Source organism: Apteryx rowi, unplaced genomic scaffold (genome assembly GCF_003343035.1).
Source record: "Apteryx rowi isolate R43461 unplaced genomic scaffold, aptRow1 scaffold_88, whole genome shotgun sequence".
Lineage (NCBI taxonomy): Eukaryota > Metazoa > Chordata > Aves > Apterygiformes > Apterygidae > Apteryx > Apteryx rowi.
In genome coordinates this window covers 1,543,395-1,564,073 of record NW_020451182.1, presented here as the reverse complement: position 1 = coordinate 1,564,073, position 20,679 = coordinate 1,543,395, and the positions used below count along the sequence as shown (strand labels likewise).

At 34.8% G+C, this 20,679-nt stretch overlaps 1 protein-coding gene across 2 annotated transcripts in view; it reads right to left on the bottom strand.

The window, feature by feature from the left end:
* Window positions 1-19,283, bottom strand: part of SLC25A21 (solute carrier family 25 member 21) — a 159,947-nt gene extending 140,664 nt beyond the window's left edge. The window contains exon 1 of one of the 2 annotated variants that reach the window (XM_026090850.1): window positions 19,239-19,283. The gene's annotated coding sequence lies outside the window, so the exon portion shown is untranslated. The remainder of the gene's footprint in view (window positions 1-19,238) is intronic. The other variant, XM_026090849.1, reaches the window with a different exon arrangement.
* Window positions 19,284-20,679: the final 1,396 nt, after the last annotated feature.

The following is a 20,679-nucleotide window of genomic DNA, read 5'->3' as shown; positions in this document are numbered from 1 at the left end:
TTACAGTCTTGTTTAAAACAGAGTTAAGAGATCCACCAAGTTTTGTGAAGTCTTTAATTCACAAAATGGCAAACTTTTCCTCAAAGCTGATGAGCTGATGACAACCTTACTGGTCTAGATCTCCCTGAGCTGTGTGAAACCAACTTGAGCGCAAGTCTTCTGGCTCTGACTCTAGGAACTGAGATTCTTTCCTGAGTTTGTGAATATTACACATCCTATAGATACTGTATGAACAAGTAGTGCATATATACTATTTCTGAAGTGCCAGTATTTGGTGTTCCTGGACAGTACAACTACTTGGACAGTGGTTGTATTTACACCTAGAAACTTAGAATATAACATGAGCTTATAGATACAGCACTATCTTTATGAAATGACAAATTATTGATAAACATCATTATTTAATCTTCTAAATTAAATAAACCAAGTGGCCCTTATTATAATTTTCAGCGATAAAATTGTAAGACTAGGGATATGTTTTCCATAATGGAAGTCTACGTTATTAAAATGTGTATGTTTAAAATCAAAATTTATTAAGACTTAGTAACTGTACTGAGGGGAAAAAAAAAAATCTCAACTGTTTCAACAAGTCCCTCTACATGAAAACACAAGTCAGAACCTGAGTTCCTAATATGTCAAAAATAACCATCACTTTAATATCTACAGATATTACCTTTAATATATATATTTTATTTTTATGTTGCATCCCATAAGTCATCTACAATCTAGGCAAAGAAAAACACTGAGTTACAAAACTCATGAAAACCTCACAAGACTTGAAAAATTGGAAGTCCTATTTGAAAACATTTGCATTAGCATCCAGAGAGAAGACCCAATTTCTAACATCTACTTCCTCTGATATTCCTTATATGCCACACTTAGACCTTTAGGCTGCAGGTATTGTAAGTTGCAACATACTTAATTTGTTGGTTATGAGTTCTTACTCTGGAAATAAAATTAGACTGTTTTAACATTTTTATTCTCAGTCGTAGGCACTTTTCCCCCCAAACACATTAGAAAATACATTGTATATCCTTCAAAAGCACAAATAAACATTTAAAACATGCATATTGTTGTTCCCTGAAGATCCCAATTCTAAGCCCATGCAACACTGTCATTTATTAGCTCATTCCAGGCCATTAGATTTCTACATATTTTAGCTACGCTGGCACTCAGCCAACATGGGCTGTTCAAGTCTAGAAAGCCCACAGGTTTTTGCATTTTTTTTTAAAACTAGTAGGACAACCATTCCGGAGAGAAGCTTTCTCACCTGGTATGTTAAAATACAAAACCATAAACGCTGATGCTGTTCTCTCTCTATTTAGTGCTGAAAATGAAACTATTTTTTCAGGTGCAACAAGAGCTGTATGAAATCTCCCTAATGTGCAGAGGTTCAGTAACCATATTTTTAATGGAACAGATCCATTAAACTTATCTAGAAATGTAAAAACTAAAAGCATGGGGAACAGCCTTTTAACTGAGCCCTGTGTATATCACTGGACAAAAATCTAAACTCTGACAAATGCTAGAGAGCCCACATCTCTCTCTGAACTTAGGAAGGAACAGAAAATTACCCCAGTAAGAGAAGTCCTTTGTGCAGACTTAGAACCACAACTGGTTTCTTCCAACATATGAATGCATCAAGATTGACTCTGATGCAAACTGATGATTGTGGAAAGTCTGAAGAGAACAGGGTCATGTGTATCTAAAACTAACAAAACACATTGTTTACTTAGTTTTCACACATTTATATAAGAACTATACACTTCAGTGTATATTGTCCCTCTAAATTGTTAGACAGTGTGTGCAAGTTGAGCATGAGGGATACTTTGATTCAAATAATTTTCTAAAGCACTTCAACATTATGAAGTGAACAGTTTTAATTTTAGCTTGAGAAAATCCAAACAGCTTTTTGCTACTGAGTTTTTAACCGCTTGAGCTTCACCAGTATCAATTAACGTTCTGCTTCTTCTCAATTCACAACCCATCAATCACCTAAGAGAAAAATAAGCCAAATCAATGGAAACCAATACCCAGGACTAGCAGAATGCCACAAGTTAATCTACATCTGCTTTACCAATCTGAAGCCACAAACATTCTCCATCTACCACGATCCTTTGTCAAATAAATTCTTTAGCTACCATGGGTGAACCCCCTGCAAGGAACTAAACTAAAGATTTGACTTAATGAATAATTATCTCACTGGGACTTGTGAAGGAACTAAATGGTGTGAAATGCTTTTCCATTGGAAATTGTTATATCTGCATGGACTATTCCCCAAGTTTGTTTCGCCCTGCAGTTTGCCTTCTCATACTGTTTCTGTGGCCTTTCATGGCAGATATTCTATTTAAGCTATTACTGGTAGTCAGTATTAACTTTTGGAGTAAAGTTTGTAAATGCATTTGCTGTGTATTCATTGCTTATGTTAAATAAGAAGGTAGGGACGAAATAGATTAGAAGAAAGCAACCTTCATTTGGTCATTTACATCTATATGTACTCTCAAGTACTGATCTCCTGAAAAGTTGTCCCAGCTCTGGGTGCTCAACTTTCTTAAATAGCTGTTCCTTTAAGTTCCTGTGCATACGCAGACATCAAATGAATAAAAAGTTTCCAGGAAAATGCTTTAATCTATCTGGTTAAGGAAGTCATTAGATACTCTATAAAAATAAYTGAAAAAATGCATGTGAATTTGTAAGTATTGATATATTTTTAAAAAACATTTTGTTTCTATTTCCATTTTTTAAATTAGAGAATCAAAATAGTATCTGTCCCTTTTTCAGTTAGATAGTTAAGTATTAAAGGTCAAAATAATTTTTTAATTTATGCCACTAATTGCAAGTTCACTAACAATGTTTGACTTGAATCCTGAGTGAACTCTTCCCTCACTATTAGCATATTGAAAGTATATTAAGATCAACAAGAATTCTTACACACAAGTATCTTATAGGACACAACTGTTGTTGTTTTTTTTTAATCATTTCTATTTCCAAGAGTAATTTATGATAAAATGGCACTTATGGCACAGTTCATTATGATTATTGTTGTTGACAAAAATGTTATTCTACAGACAAGTTTCATCAATTATGGAAATAAACGATAGTAAGACAGCAGGTGCAAATTCAGAGGCTGTTTTGCAACACCTCTTTGTGACCACTATATAATTTAAAAATTAAAATGTTTATGACATTAGACACTAAGATAATACATCACAAATGCAAAAGAGTCATAGGCAGTTTTTTGGTAGGTTAGAATTGTGCTTTCCTCTGCATCTGCCTTACTTTGCTGTGCTTGTTCTCTATGCTTTTCTGCTACTTGTCACTTCTTTATTTGAATGCATCATGTTTCTTGTCTAACCAAACAAGAGAAAACTGAAAGATGGAATACAAATATGGATGTAAACAATTTTGAGAAGGTATGAGTTGCTGGGACATGGCTCTTCTACAACGGAACAGTCTAAAAATGTGCACAATCCATAAGGTCAATCCATTTGTGGTTCAGATCTGCACTACTGAAATCACTAAAAGCAGTGTTATACTCTTGCTACAGAACAGTTTCCAGAATGGCACTGTAGGCAGCTACCAGGAATAAATTGGCTTTGAAAACTGAAGTTATGTTCGAGAGCACAATAGAATCAAAAGGGAAGAATTTAAAAATTTTTAAAGATCATTTCAAATAATGTCCTACTTCTGCACTCACAAATGCAGTGAAGCTATGCATTCAGAAAGTCTGTAATGCCACATGCTTACAGCACCTCTGTATGAAAAAAGAGAAACTAGTAGCCTGTGTAAACCTCATTAAAAAAATTCAGGTACAGTCAGAATATTGGATGGAGGCATCATTATTTTTCTTCAATACAGTCAATTCCTTTATCCAAATTCATGCCCTTAACAATGAATAGCTCTGTTAGCTACAGAAAAAATGTTGTTCATTTAGATATCCAATACAGTACTGTGGTTTCTTTAGCATGTTGGCTAGTATTTTGTTCTCTGGCTTCTATGCATCTTAATATTTTAGGTACAGGTAAAAAATCAAATCAAATATACTTTTAAGTCATATCGCTTGCCTAATCATTTTTGGACTGATATATGAAAACAATAATTATCCCAACTGCTAAATAAAGTTTACACACATTTTACAGTACTGAACTATAACAACAGTTACAGAAAGACATGTGCAGTCTTGTAAATGAGCAATACAAAAAAGACATGGACATACTGGAGTGAGTCCAGCGAAGGGCCACAAAGGTGATTAAGGGACTGGAGCTTCTGACATACGAGGAGAGGCTGAGAGAGCTGGGGCTGTTAATCTGGAGTAGAGAAAGCTCAGGGGAATCTTATCAGTGTGTATAAATAACTGATTGGGGGAGTAAAAACAACAGAGCCAGGCTCTTATTTCTCAGTGGTGCCCAGAGACAGGATAAGAGGTCACAAACACAAACTGAAATACATGAAATTCTACTTGGATGTAAGGAGAAACTTTTTTTTACTGTAAGGGTGGTCAAACACTGGAACGGGTTGCCCAGAGAGGTAGTGGAATCTCCATCCTTGGAGATATCCAAAACTTGACTGCATTTCTTGGGCCCTGAGCACAGTCCTGAGCAACGTGCTCTAGGTGATGCTGCTCTGAGCAGGATGGTTGGATAGATGGTCTCCAGAGACTCCTTCCAACCTCAGAGATTCTGTGAACAGCTTGAACTTATTGGCCAATTTCAATTAAATTTATCAGACTGATAGATATTTTAAAGATACAAGATTCCTTTAATCTTTGTGAAAATCAGCTGCTGGAAAGACAGACACTTTTTTAGGCTAGCAGTCTTAGCAGCTTTCCACTAGAAGTGGAAACATGATTTAGTAACTGTGTTTGGCAAGAGCCACAATGTCTAGTTGCAGGCGTTATTTGTAGTCAATTTATATAGCAATTGCACCAAATTAGCCACAATTCACACTGCCTTTGTCTAACTGAAAGAGCACATAGGTAAAAGCTAGCAAGACTAAAGCAAGCTATTAGGAAGAAACTGAGAAGACACAGAGTTTCTCAAGGTATGAAGAAGAAGAAAGGAGTGAAGACGCCGTTCACAGAAAATTACAGTATTTTCATAAATTTCTTAGAATAAAATTGATAAATACCACATTTATGTTCATTTTGCTACTTGAAATGGGAGAAAAAGTCCTGCTTGCTTGCCTGTGCTGCAAAAAAACATTTCAGTATTGTAAGACTACATGTAAGTAGCAAGAAGCTGTTCATCTAGGGGACAACAGACAGTGCAACGGCTTACTCGCTAGCCTGGGTTCTACGGGCCAGGGGCTCACGCAGCTTGGAAGTCTCTGAAATAACCAGATGACTTGAGCAAGATTAGATTAGATTCTGTGTCCCAGCATTCTGCTGTAAAATGGGGCCAATGATATTTCTTGTCCTCCTGGCAATGCCAGGAGAATAAATACATTCAGTATTGTGGGGTTCCCAGCCATTCTAATAATCTGAGTGTTGCAGCTGAACTGACTTTGCAAAGCCATCTGCTATCCTTCAACCTGCTATGATATTCTGTTAATCTTAATATTTAATTTTTAATATCCTATGAATGACAAAGGTTTTTCTCCCTCAGCCTCCATCTGCCCACCCCCTTTCTTATTAAGAAAATTTTCTTTTGCAAATTTCCAAATTCATCCATATTTTTGCAAAGAGAAAATACCAATAAAAATTAGAAAGAATAAAATTGTTTTTTTAAACATTAATTTTGAATGATGCAACTACAACCTATAACGGAACCATAAATATAGCAAGCAAAACTACAAATAATGCTAAAACTTAGGGGCCCCAAATCAGCAATGACTTTGCTTATGTGAAGTTAACGGATACACAGGAGTGTGCACGTAAATCCTTGCAGGATCAGAACAAAGGGCCTGACTTGACTCCTACTGAAGTTGATGAAAAAGCCTGTACAGATTTCAGCAAGTTCAGGATCAAGCCATCAATTCTTCATGTGAAACATGAAATAGAGATGTGCAGACTTTAGTAGCACAGGTATTGCTCCATATTGTATTTTGTAAAAGCAGCTGTTAAAAGCATGACTGATCTGATGTTTCTTTTGCACTGCTATAAATCACAAATAACTTAACTGAAGTCATTAGTGTAATTTGAGCAAGGTAAGAAACAGGCCAAGGGTGTTGGTGCATGCACCCATCTTGTACCAGACTGCCTTAAAAAGAAATCTCTAGTTGTTTCAGTTCTGCTTAGAAACTAATACCATGGCATGGCTCAGCAAATTTTGCTTGGAAAAAGCATACACAGAGGACAGTTTACTATTTTCAAAAGTTAATATACTATTTTGTTAACACTAATATTTGTTAAGAATTAATGTTTTTTAAAATTGCATCTTGTAAAATAAAACAGGCTTTGGTTTATAAGGTTACAAAAATGTGTCTGAAACCACCAACTTCTATTTTTGTACACCTCAAGAAAGTAGAGCTATTTTTTCAAATATTTTTAAAAAAGTATCACTGCCAAATCAAGACCTTACAGTTTCTCTAGCTTATTTTTAAATGGTTGAGTTCAGTCATAAACACTCCCAAATAGGAGTTTATAGTGGAAATTACACATTCTTAACTATAAATTTATGAATGAGGTCACCATTCTGATACCTAAATTAATCATAGAAAAATGCAACATTTTGTGAGTACATCTTGTCTGCATTCCCTTATCATCTTTCTGTTTAAAAACCTAGTTGGTTTAACATAAGTGTCTATTATTTATATAATTGCTTAAAATTGTGTATTCAGGTTTTCTATTTAACCCTTTCACAATTAAATTGAAAGGTGCAGAAGTGCTTCTTACACAGGGCAGCAAGAGGATGCAGCATTTTGATGTATGCCTAAAAGGAATATGAAAAATTAATAAAATGGCCATGTACTTGCCTATGTGGTGAAACGTATTTGATTTTTACTGTCTGAAAAGGATGGAATATAGGGAGGAATTCTTTATTTTATTTTTTTAATGAAATGCTCATTCATATTCCATGTTGGAATAAGAAAACCAACAACAGTTATATGCAACATGTATATAAAGTGATGTCCCAAAGGCAAAAGTGAACCACAGCATTTCACCAGAAGTGTAGAAACAAACCAGCCTCTAATGTCTCTAGAAATCCTAACTCAATGTACAAAGCAATCCTTTGTAATGCTCTATCATAAATTTTAAATGTGTAAGCCGTACATGGTCCTCAGCCATTAAACATAAATGGGCCAAATTCTACTTACTGACTTGCATCTTGGGGGGGGGGGCAGGGGGAAGAAGGGGGAGAAGGTTAGTAACCAGAGCATAAATCCTGTCAAAATTTCAGCTAGCAATCAGTACTGTAAATCACATTGGATTTTTTTAAAAAAAAGAATTACATACTATGAGTAAGTTATTACAACTCTTTTTTTCTAAATATTCAAAATAGACCTTTTACAAGGTTTATGTTGAAGATGATTGGTGAGAAAGCTTATCAAATCAGGAAAGTTATTTCATTTATTACTGACTAGCATGCTTTATTATTAATGTGCAATATTCCTTTCGCTTATTTAATTTGCTTATTATATACATTTAGGAATTTATTTTACAGACTTATTCTCAGAATGCAGTAGTACAATGATAAAAGTAAATAATTTTTACTATGGAAGAAAGTCCCTTTCTTTTTTAAGAATCAGAGCAGTTAGTATGAACATGCAGTTACACAAATTCTAAACCATATGCAAAGTGACAGTATAACATAAATTAAAATAGCCTCATCAAAAACATATCTCTCAAATTTACTGAACAAATTGTTTATTATAAACACTCCTGGGCTTCTTCAATACTCACCTGGCTTTTAGAAATATTTCCAGTCTCTATACCTGACCAATAATCATTTTAATTATTTATAGAATTATATATGTAGCATACCTAATTTTTACAGTAAGTTTAATCTTGTACAGGGCAGTGGCTGAGGGAATTAGCCTGAGAACACTTTCAGAAGTAACTTTACTGAAGTACAGAGCACCAGTGAAATGAATGTTAGCAGGATCAGTCTGCAGAATGCATGCAATTTTGCATGCCAACGCAGTTCTGCAAACTTTATCTTTTCCCTTCTTTCCACAGTTCAGTATTCTCAAACATTTACAGAAAGTAAACAGTAAATAAATACTGAAGCAAAAGACAGCCACATTATAAAATATAATTCTTCCATACAAGTAGCCCTAGGGCATAGTCCAGTGGAAGTACTGAAAGTAACCTATCTTTAATTAAATTGCTTTAACAAGCAAAGCTCATCTAAACAATACTATAATCTTTAAAGGGTTAACTACACTGTGCATTTAACTATTTATTTAAAAAGCAACTTTCTTTATTTAAGCTCTTCTCTTAAAGACCAATACTAAAATTACGAGTATAATTCTTTTGCGTTTCTTACCTTTGGGTTGAAAAATTGTTTATTTCAGTAACTTCAGGATTTGCTTTTCCCATAGCTATTTATCAGACCACATTGAAGGTACTCTGTAGTGTCTTTCACAGTTAAAAACAAACAATAACCCTGCTTAGTGACAAGGGGTTTTATTTTCATTAACTAAAATAACTATACTGAAAAAAATTTCTTTAGCATATAAAAATTTGTCTCAGAAAAAAATCATGCAGAGCACATACTTTTCAGTTGGAAAGAACACATTCTTAGAAGTTTGTACAGAATGACTTTTTTAAAAAACACCTATGGATAATAATAAAAAAGGTAAAAGAGCTGCACTGTCACCTAGTGGATAAAGGTAGTAGAAAAGTACACCTAGGATTACTTTTTAAATTAGCTGCAGTTTTCACAACATTAAAATATGCTTCAGTTTTCATATTAATTTTCTGGAAGAGACAATTAAACATCAAGAATTGGATCTATTGGTCTCACAAGTCCTCTGAGTACTTTGAAGAAAGACCTACAGAGCCTTCAATTATTTGAAAGTTGACTCTTAAATTCTAAATCTGGGACTGTAAAAACTGCATTTTTCAGTGCTTGGATGTGAGGGGAAGTATGAGATTGAGACTACGACTGATAGTGTAGACAACACAAAGAACAAGGCCAAAAAATGCTGTGTGACCTTTCTTTTGCCTTCTGCTCTGAACTTACTACCTTCTATTGGTACTGAAACTCCAGGAAGTCTTAAGATAAGTCTGACAAAAAAAGACTACAAATATGATGTTTCTGAGACATAAGAAAGCATCTACATAACAAAATTTAAGCCACTGAGTTCATTCAATAATTCAATCTAAGTAGATTAGACTATTGACCTGGACAGTTTCCAAATGACAAATTTTGGTCCTAAGAACTCTATTCTCATTGTAGGAGCAGACAAATATCGAAATTTTGCCAGAACTTTTTCCTGTATTATAATTTGTGACTTCAGAACAAAGGAAAACATTTGCTTCAGGGTGCTGGTGCCAAAACTGACACCAAACCACCACTCTCCCACCAACCTTGTGCAGCAGAAACATGGTGAAGAGCTGCACCAAATGTAAACGTAAGATGCGACTTGGCTCCATGTAAACTAATAGGGTAGGAGAGGAAAAGGTTTTTGGAAATGGTCTTTGGTTTACTGACTACTGGAATGGTTAAAAAAAAAAAAAAAGGAAAATAACTCCTTTTATTAAAACATATAAAAGTATTATCTTCTACTTATACTCATTCAATAGTCATACTCTCAAGAAAAAATTATTTTCTATGCCAGCATTTGAAACACTAGCTGTAGCTCTTTATAACCACCTCATCCTTCGCTGTGAATTGTAGATAACTATAGAAAAAAAATGTAAAAAATATTGATTTCCTTTGGATGATTATTTTTACGAAGTCCTTTTTTTAGCACAGAGTAACACATATTAGTTTTGCAACAGTTACATAATTCTGTGGGAACATGCATGAGACCATGCTACCACAAATCATTATTATCGTAAGAAACAAGGCATATGCCCAAGAACTTACTAAGAGACGCCTTCATGGTGTTGTATTACCTGACATTAAATCATTTCACCCTTGTTTGCCTTCAGTGAAGCAAACAGATTTACTTGTTCTTAATGCTTCAGTCTGAAGACTAATTGTTCAGCTAAGGTTCATATTTGGGGAAAAGGAAAAAAGCAAGAAGACAGACAATAAGCTATCTTACATTACACTTTTCAGAGGACTTAAAAGCTGAAGTCCACAACTTTCTAGTACTAGAAAAACTGAAAAATGCCAATTGATGCTTTTAAGAGAAAGGTTTATTTCCATGTACATTGCAATATGTTTACTAAAACAGGGTTTATCATATCTACAGAGGAAATTATTAAAAGTTTGCAGGTGTCAGTCATATGCTTATGATTTTTTTTTTCCAGTGAAAAGTAGCTTTTTCTTTGCACATCTCTTCTATGGTTGGCTTCCTGGTTACAAACTGCAAACATGCAGCTTGAAATAGAACTGAGGAAACTTTCAGCACTGAACGTATTCTCACTGAACTATTTTCCTTATTCATTATTTATCTGTTAGCACACATCTACTTCCACTAAACTTCATTTTCCAGATGTATTTCACTATTTATGACAAATAGCTAGTTCAATGTCCATACCTGCAACTTAAAAACATATCATTTTGATTGATTGGGCAAATTATATGATATATTTCTTTGTCTTTGGTGTGTGAAAATTTTTCCTGAACTCATTGTTTAGAAGTGCTTATAATATACATTCATAATTCACATTCTGCAAGCAGTCAGCAGTATGTGCTAATAGCTTGCTCTTTCAGTAAACGTTCTTACAAGTAAATGTGTTTGCTAGAGTATTCATGCTGGAAAGCAAACAAAGACCATGCTCAATCATAGCAATTTTAAAAAAATTTTGAAAAAGCATTTACAAATTCTCTTTCCTGGAATGCACCACCTTTTAATCTAGATTTTATAGAATACACACTTAATATTTGCAATATTCTGATACTTCAAATGGACTTTACAGAACTAAATGGTATTATAACATGGATGGATGCCTCCAATGATAGATAAATGATAAATAATTTAAGTTCAAGAATTACCTTGTATCTAATAATCTGTTTTATCTAGAGAAATAAGACACTTAATAGTTTCACAGCTTGGAGGGGGAAGCCATTTTCATTCTCTGCATCTTCTTTACAAGAGAATTAGATATTGAGTTAGAATGGGACATTCAGAAGTTATTCTAATTGTTTTCTAAACCCAGAAAATGAGGAGTTCAGCACAGACTTATTCTTTGACTTTATTGTATTTTGTGAAATACACAAGAAAATATGGATGAAATGGATATTTTTAATGGACTGGAATAAGGACAATAACTGGAAATTAGTAGATAGAAGAAAACAGTATTTCCCTCTGACAGCAAAATTAGACCTGTTGGGTGTCAAAGCAAATGAGACAGACTGATCTATAGGGTAAATATTAGTGGAACAAATGAAATCTCCAGTGCTGGAACAGCTGTGCCTTTTGCATGAGGTCTTCCCGCACTTTATACAATAATATCAATATATACAATATATAAAAGCAGAGTTATCTGCAGTCTCCATTCCTTTGCGCACACCTGACAAACTCTCTGAGATGAACATTGTGAGGACGCGGATTTGAGGAAACATTTTTTCATTTCCCTGGATATGCAGGGAAGTTCATCCAAGCTCAAACCTTCTAGCCCCTAAACTTTTATATAAAGGCCAAGAACAGTGTAAAAAGTGCGGAACTACTTTGCAGAGCAGATGAAGCAGTGGAGAAGATTAGGTAAAAGCTGTCAGTGGGGAGCAAACAAATTCAGTTAGTGAGCTTTTGCACTGCCCGTTAGCTGCATCCCTCACTCTCTCATGAAGGTGAGGCGGTTGTGGCAGGGCCAGCCAAGTTCCTGGCATCCACATTCCATAGGGTTTCCTTGAGTTAAAAATGGAAAAACCTTCAAGATTCTTCAGCTGGTCTTTGCTCATGGGATCATGCTTCTACCTCTTGTACATCTCTCTTCTCTCGTACCTGGTTAAGGCGGCCTATGGTTGAAAATTGGGCTGAAAAATATCGTAAGATAAGATTTGTCTGCAACATTTCCTGTTACTCCTGAGTTCAGTAAGGTTGAAGATACTGCAAAACAGAATTTCTTGTTTTATTTCCACCTCCTGTCTCCACCAAACCAGGAAGCTCATAGACACAGAGGCAAAAAAAGAAACTCTTAAAAAAGAAACTTTAAGGAAAAAAACCTAACAGGAAAAACCCAGCTTTGGTGTGGATTTCATTTTGAAGGAAGATTAGGGATTACTCTAAAGCTTTACAGAAAGTTATATTTATTTTAAATAACATAAACAGTAGATGAGAATTAAAAATAACCAATGGGTTAATGTATAGCCATAAACAAAAGATGAGACCCTAGAGTGAGACTCGAGAGTTTGTTTCAATTCTCAGCCCAACCACAGGCTTCCTGTGTGACCTAGTGATGCCATTCAAACTATCTGATGTTATAGTTCCCTGACTGTATAGTTAAGCTTGTACTTCTCTATCTCAGAGGGATCCTATGAGGATAAAATTGATGATTATTAGGTTTTCTGTTAGTATGGTGAAGAAGCTTTCATTAGTAGATTCCAAAACAGAAATTATGGGGAATAAGCGCTGCATTGTTTAATACATTTAAAAATAGGTATCAGGATTTTGAGCATGAAACAACTTAAAATTCAAATACTTTTTAAATTCTCCTATGTCAGGTTAAAAAAAAAAAAGAAGAAGAAGAAAGAAAAACCCAACAACTTGTTAACAAGCTGATAATTATACAAACTACTAATAGAGAGACCAGGAAAGTTGTAAATGTAAAATTACTTTTTGCAACTAGGTCAATTCCAGAATTAACCTATAAGAATTTTAACAGTGAACTGTGACACTTGTTCAAATGCACTTGCCTTTTATAAGTTGTTTTTTTAACATATAATGTGATAAAAGACTAGTGTTAAGAGCTTTAAATCAGAATCAGGGATCTAGTAAATAGCAGATGCCTGCAAGGCTTTCTTCTCTTTCCTAAAAGCAGTTGTAGCCTGAGAAATGGAAGCAACATCATTTTAGAAGATGACAAGCATGAATACCGAGCAAATACAATTAAGAAATGATGTGATCTTTCTTTGCTCTCTTTCAATATAGACATAACTTTGTATGAAGTAAAAGATCGTGACAAAGTCATTTCACTGTATATTAATGTGAAAAAACATCTGCAATTTTTGCAATTCTCCCCTAAAGTTAAAACCTAAATTTTAATACTGTGATTAGAAGAACAGAAAAACACACGGGATGAAATTCAAAGCCATATAGTCAATACAATCGTTCATAGGAAATCACTAAAAGCGCTCTGGGAAAGCAATGGCAGGAATCAATCAAGAGCGGTTCACTGTCTAGATTTAGCAAACAGACACCTTATCTACAAATAGATTTAACACTTCATATCACTGTAACAGGTCACTGAAAAAGGGCTACACCTCAGCAATCTGACTACATACCTAACGTGCAGTCAGGGTATCACAGACTGGGCACTGCTTCTGCTATGATAGATGTTCTTAGCGTATTGTTGACACAGGCTGACTTGCCCAGCCAAGCTTTTAATATTTCATGTGCGACTCTTCATGTTTCATTACATAACAGCTTCTTTTACTCATCTCACCGCTGATAGCACTGTCATTAAGGAAACCTATTTCCTCAGTAATAGAAAACCATGAGGTCCTCCCGAGCCAAAGGTCAAACACAGTCAATTTATTCCAAAAAAGCCCTCAGCTGTAAGTTACTGAAAGTTAGTTACTACTTCTCTCCAAGGAGTTTTATATTTTCCTTGTCTTTTGAAACAACCCACAAGTGATAATGAAATGCTTAAAGCAATAAGAAAGAGAATCAGGTTTCATCTACCTGGACTGTCTGGCAGCACACTGTGTAACAATAAACGAGTGTTCTTAAGTCACAGCATTTCACTGGAAATGAGGCAGAACCTGTGTATTTTAACAGCTTTTTACAACTAGTAACCACTAGCAAATTTATTTTACTTTCTCAGGGAAGACCAGTGAACGTCCCTAATTTAAACTAAAGGGCCTTTCAGCCTTGAAGACAAAAAGCACTTCTGCTTAGCACCTGAGTAATACATGGAATATGTACAGGTGAATCAAGACGACTGGAATCAAAGATAGTTTGTCTTTGGCTGGTCTGAAAGGTCTGACTCATTTCCAGCTCTGTGATCATTTATTATCCAGAAAAGAAAGGCCAGCTTTCTGCACTGCAGACACAGTGGTGGTCTGCAGCTCATGATGAATAGATTTCCCAGGTCTGCTCTGAACTGCATGACATCGAGTTTTCCAGCAGGCTCTGACACATACACACCTGATGTAAGTTTAACTTCGCTAGATGAGAAAGATCTGAACATCTACCTGCAGGTACCATTTCTTTAAAGTTATTAGATACAAAATACATTCTTAGGTGGCATATTATTTAAAACAACATCACAATACAGTCATGTTTTTCATCAGTAATTCTGTGTCAGACAATGACCTATTTCCCTGTGGATACTCTGTTGCACCACCTTCAGTACAGCACGGAAGTTGGGGTTTGGGCCTAAAATGTCAGCTTCCAGATTTGCAAGCTGCATGGTATACAATATTGGAAGGACTGGATTCACATTTGGGGGATAACAGAGAAGTGAAAGATAGCGGTATTTTTTTTTTATACTCAAATCAGTGAAACTACTGAAGTATTTATCTGTACTGCTTTGTGCTAAACAGTAACATCTCCAGACAATTATTCCTGATCTTGGACTTATGCCAAACGAAGCTCTTCAAAAGCTACAACTACTAATTAGGATCAGAGTATTCACTGGCAGACTATCACAAAACTGGGAAAATTCCCTGGCAACACTTAAAAGTGGTCAATTTGAAAGCCTAGCTGGTTTTTGCAGTTTACCTCTTTTTGCAGATAAAAACTAACTTTACCAGTGCACTGGAAACCAACACCTTTCAGTTTTAAAGAACTTGTACTTAAGAGGGTTTTTATGTGTTAGCATATGGTCAAAAATGCTAAAAAATATACATTAAAACTAAAATAAGACTGATAAGCAGTATTTGATCTGTAAGAAAGATGATCAAAATTCCATGCAACTGTATTAAAATATATAAAAGCACAGGAATATAAAAGAAAACATGATTTTCAATGCTTCTTTTCTAACTATCCTCTCTCTGAAATTCAGTTTTAGATGTGTAAAATTATCTGATTTTTTAAATAACATTTTTTAGTCAATCAGAACAATATCGATTGTTCTGAGTCCTGAGGATACCGCAAATGTGAATCTATCGAAAACAAAAAGCAAAGAGCCACAAAATTCCTTTTCATTGGATCCCTAGTGAATCAGTGGTGCTATGTTCTACACTGCATTCGGCAAATATTCAACAATGTCCAAGACTTCCTAGACACATCATAAGCATTGGCTATAATATTTGAAAAGCAAAAGAAGCATTCAATGAACTTTTAAAAATGCTGAGGTGAGTTGCTTTTTTAAAAATAAATTTTAATCACTATCTGAACTTCACTCCAAAAATTCTATCCTTATGTTAAAGATCCTCACTCAAACGTTCTTACAGTTGTATCGAACTTTACTTGCCCCAAATCTTACTGAATTGTCATTTCAAAATTTTTTCAGGCACTGAAATTGCCCTCCGCTCCGCTTCATACAACTTAGTTTCCTGTATTCAGTCCTCCCTTTTCACTCCCTCAGCTCACATATCTATGATTCTCTCTAGTTCTTTAACTTCCTTCTTACAAGGAAGAGAATGCGTCTTTGGCACCAGTGGAAGAGTGTTTCATCATTCTTTCAAGACCGCTATCTGACTCTCCACTTACTAGCTACTCTGGTGAGAGAAAAACCAAAACAATTTCTCAGGACTATACTCTTAGGGATTTGGACAGGTATTCAGAAGACAGAAGGGGGAAAAATTCCTGTTTAAAAGGGAAGGAAAGATAACATCTTTTGAAGGAGAAAAATACACTGGACAAGCATGGAGAATTGCTTTCTGTGGAAAAAAGCAACAAAACCAAAATCAAACCCAGATACAAAACCTGAATATTAGCATAGCAATCTCTTTTACTTTATTGCAGGGACATGAAAATTATCAGAACATGACTGGAAAAGATTTTGAATCAATTTCTTTCAGAATTAAAATAAGGTGTACAGCAGCTATAATTTAGCTAAATTCTTTCACATAGTTTTCGATTACCAAAAGGGATATGGAGCTCTTGGATATGGTAAGTCTAGGTGGCCTAAAGCCTGAACCGCTTACGTACAGAACTGTCAGTATTATACTGTATCTGTGGAAAATCATAAAGTTGGAATATTAGACATTTTATACATTGGAATCTATACAATGAACATCAGGCAGAAATTTTTACCCAAACTAAATGTCAAAGGAAATTCTATTCCCATCGAAATAAGACATAATGAAATGAGGCAGCTGGAGGAGTCTCACTGTTTTCTAAGACTGTTCATAAGTCAAACCGATTTCAGTCCAAGGTGAAAAGACTTAGATGACTGCTACCACTTCCCCAGGAAGTCTGAAGAAGCCCATGAGCCAAGACTATCTGATCCATTTGGGTGCTATTACCTTCCCTAACTTTGCTTTTGTAAGGTCAGGTGAAATACAAACAACTTATAAAATATCCTCTCTATACAAAGCATAAGAAGATATCTTGAGCCTCTACTTTTGGATTCACTGATATACTGTCCCATCTAAAAGCTAGATACAAACAGGTCTTTCAATTATTTATTTTTATTGATCATTATTTGCCAGATTATCTCCATAATTGGCTACATTACAACCAGATAATTTCCATGAGTACATCTCAGTCTATATAATTCAGTGGTCCAGGACAGGCAGAACTGGTTTGGATTCCAGATTTTGCTGGTGCACTGGAAGGTTTTTTCTTTTTTTAAAGAATCAGCTCTCTTTTTGTCCTTCCTACTCAATTCTCTGACATGACAAGTACACTGAGTTCACACGCACAAATTACAATATCCTGGAGCCAAGAAGATAAAAACAGACCTGTAACTACCTACTTACTACATGCTTATCTAGCATTCTGATAGAAATTTTTTTCTTTCTGGATAAACTCTGTTTATAAAATTGTCTTGTTAGAATGAACTCCTGAGCACAAATACAAAAGTCCAGTCTCAGGAAGACAAAAGTGTGGTTTGACCTTTACAGATATTAGGTTCCTTTGGGTAGTTTTGTTTCAATTTTTGAAAAACCTACTGGAGTCAATGTCATAGTTTTGACTAAACATCTCTAGAGACTCCAAAGAAAAATTTAGGGCTTAGACTGAAGGACTGAAAATGTTCTCACTTCAAATTTATTCCAGCACTTATATGTTGCTCTTTGTGTGATAATTAATAATTCAAAAATAATTTGCCACAAACTGCCATTATGTTTGCCTTTATTTATCTTTATCATTTTCAACATCAGGAAGTACATTAGAATATGAAATTCTGCTTCCAGATGGAAGCATAAGTTTTACATGAATTTCAAAAATGGTCTTGTGCAAACATCTTGATAATTTTAAAGCCAATTCTGTATTCAGATAATTGGATGTCGTAGTTGAAGGTGTGTTATTCTGAACTGTAAGCGAGGTTAAAAACATTCATTCTTCCACTGACCTAATCTTATAAAAGAGACAACTTACATTCCTTATTCAAATAGTGGCACCATCCTTCCAATTCTTCCACTAGGAAAGGTAAACATTTTCAGATTTTTTTTCTTCTGAATTTTTTATTTCCGTGAAATTCAAAAGAAATGATCTTCCAAATAGAAAACAGATCCATTCAAATTACATGCCAGCTATTATTTTAATTTTTAGTACAAATATCCAGGCAAACAAAGCAAGTTCTATAACATATGCCCTGAAGGCCAATCCTAGAATCCATTTCTAAATATTGCTTAAATTTCTGGTATGTTCATATAAAATTTTCAGTTCAAGCAAACAACTTTTAAAGGAAAAAACAGTTCAAGAAAATAGTATTTATAAAATGGTGATCAGAAGGGGGAGAGAAGGTAAATACAGATTTTTTTTTCCAGAAAAAAAGAAGAAAAAAAGAGATGCTGTACAAAGTCCCAGATTGGTCATACATTTTGGTACTGGTCAATAAACTAGACCACCATATATAAACAAAACATTCCATTCAACATTATGTCAACCTTTAACAAAAAGATCATCAATCACTGTAAATGAATGTTCTATGCACCTGTAAAATCTGATGGACATTCTTTCAAGTTTTTATTTCAACACTGTGTCTGTCAGAATTACCCCTCACTATAAACTTATTATTAATGTTGGAAGAAGTTTTCCAAATGTCACAAAAATGAATTAGTATCACACTGAGACCAAGACTTAGAGAGTCACCATGTGCATTTATGTATTTTCCCTCCTGCAATACTGACACATTTATATCCTTTCCATGTCTGCTCCAAGTCTGGCAGAACTGCACAGTACGTGTCTCATTCATTTTGTTATAACATGGTGACAAAAATAGAAGTTTATTTGCATAAAGTTTGTTGAAAATGTGCTAGTGGCAAACTCCATCCCACAGATCCCCCAAATTAAAACAAAACAAACAAAAAAGGTTTTGCCAGTTATATAACCAACAGAGATAAAATAGCTATTGTAGTGCACGTTGTTTCTAACATGATATTAGAACTTCTAATGTGATTTTATTTATTTATATCTCCAAAAAATATATTAAAAGTTAATCTACAGTTTTAATCTGTACATATAGGATGGTGTGTTTGATAATAAAGGATATTTCTTTATGGCAGATAAAGACATAACAAGATCAAAAATGTGGAAACTAAAGCTAGACAAAAGTAAAAATAAAACACTAAGCAGCAAAATTGATTAGCCATTAGATTTTTTTTCCAACTGTTCTGTGGATTCCCAGTAACTAGCAATTTATAAATCATATTTTTTAAAAAGATAAGGTTTAGTTCACACAAGAACTAAATAAGGGAAGACCTGCAGTGCTTGTTACATCAGAAAACCCTATTGCACAATAACGCTTTCCTAATTTGCAATAACTTAATTTACATTTAGTTTACTGCTTATGAGCTTCATGTTCTAGAGATATGGTGATACAGATCACAGCTCGACTAATCTTATTAAAAAGACTTAGTCAGTAAAGATCATTAAAGGTCAGATCATGAGACTCGCTCAGATTTTACCTTAGCAAAATTCCAGCTCCCATAGACTTCAAGGACAGTTTGCCTAAAGAAGACCTGTGACTGAAGGTTTTATGATTTGTCCTGAAGTGAAGAATAGTCACTTACTGTTAGGGAGGAAACAGACAATAAATGGATACATGACATAAATATTAAAAACAGAAAACAACACTTTCATGAAGCAAGTTTTATGGCTTGTGTGGTTTAGGAACCCTTTGCTGGATAGTGGAATTGTTGCACTTGGACTAGGTGTTAGATTTCCCTCTACAGCTGTGTGAATTCTGCAGGGTTCAGTTCACAAAACGAACCCCTGCAGTTTGATTCACAAAGTTTGGAAAGGAACCAATCTTTCTTTGTTCACTTACAGATTCAACCACTTGGTCATCTCTTTAATTCTTAGCACCTTTACGTTAAGAGATTAATCCTTGTAACCCCTAGCGAACAAACGCTAGGCAGTCCAAGGACTCCTCAGGTATACTTACAAGGATTGTAATTTACACAGCTTCACAGTCTTTAGGTTCCCTCAGGATCTGAATATAAACAGGAGCAACAGGAGAGTTTTTCTTCTCTTATTTTACTACAGAGAAGTCAGAAAACCGAAAGAGCTTGTAGATCTGGAAAGAAAGATGGCAAATGCTAAATAGCTCTAAATTGAGCCATTCCAAAAGGCCACTAAGGGGGAAATGGCCAGCTGGGATCTTGGATAATCTCAATCAAGGAGAGTGACTCTGAATCATGGCCTGAAGATGAGAATTAACAACTGAGCCAAACTCCTGTACATTCACAGACACTAGGGAATAGAAAAGACCCATCAGGTTCCCCATATTAAAAAAAAAATAAATAAAAATCCTTAAATCATTTCAGGATGAATTAATCTGATTGGCTGCAGAAGGAAGGTTGCAGGATACAGTGCAAACAGTCACAACCTTTGTAAGCACAGACTGAGATTCTTCAGAGCATGAGATATGAATTAGGTTAAACTGCTTATTCGATACAAATACCTCACACATCTCTTCCATGCTTCCCACTTTACCTCTTTGCTATGGCTCCTGCATCCTGATTTTTCTCTTTTAGGCCATAAAAAATTTGCAAAATTCCTCCAGTTCATAAGGTTATTATTTCTTTTTACTTGGCTTTGTCTATAAAACTAGTCCTCTATGGCTGTTTCACATTAGACATCCCCAGAATGAGCATCAAACACCGTATTAAACAGAAATTAACATCTTGCATTTGTTCCTCCTTTCACCTCTAGCCTCTCACAGCATCAAATTAGACTGAAGATATTAGGTTACACTAGCAAATCATTTGTCCACCAACACTACAGCTAAGCTATCACTTATACTATCAGAGTTCTATATTATATTACTCACACACTGTGCTGACTTCTAGTAATTCTACAAAAATGGCTAAGAAATTAAAGTTAGTGATTGAAACCTTATCACCT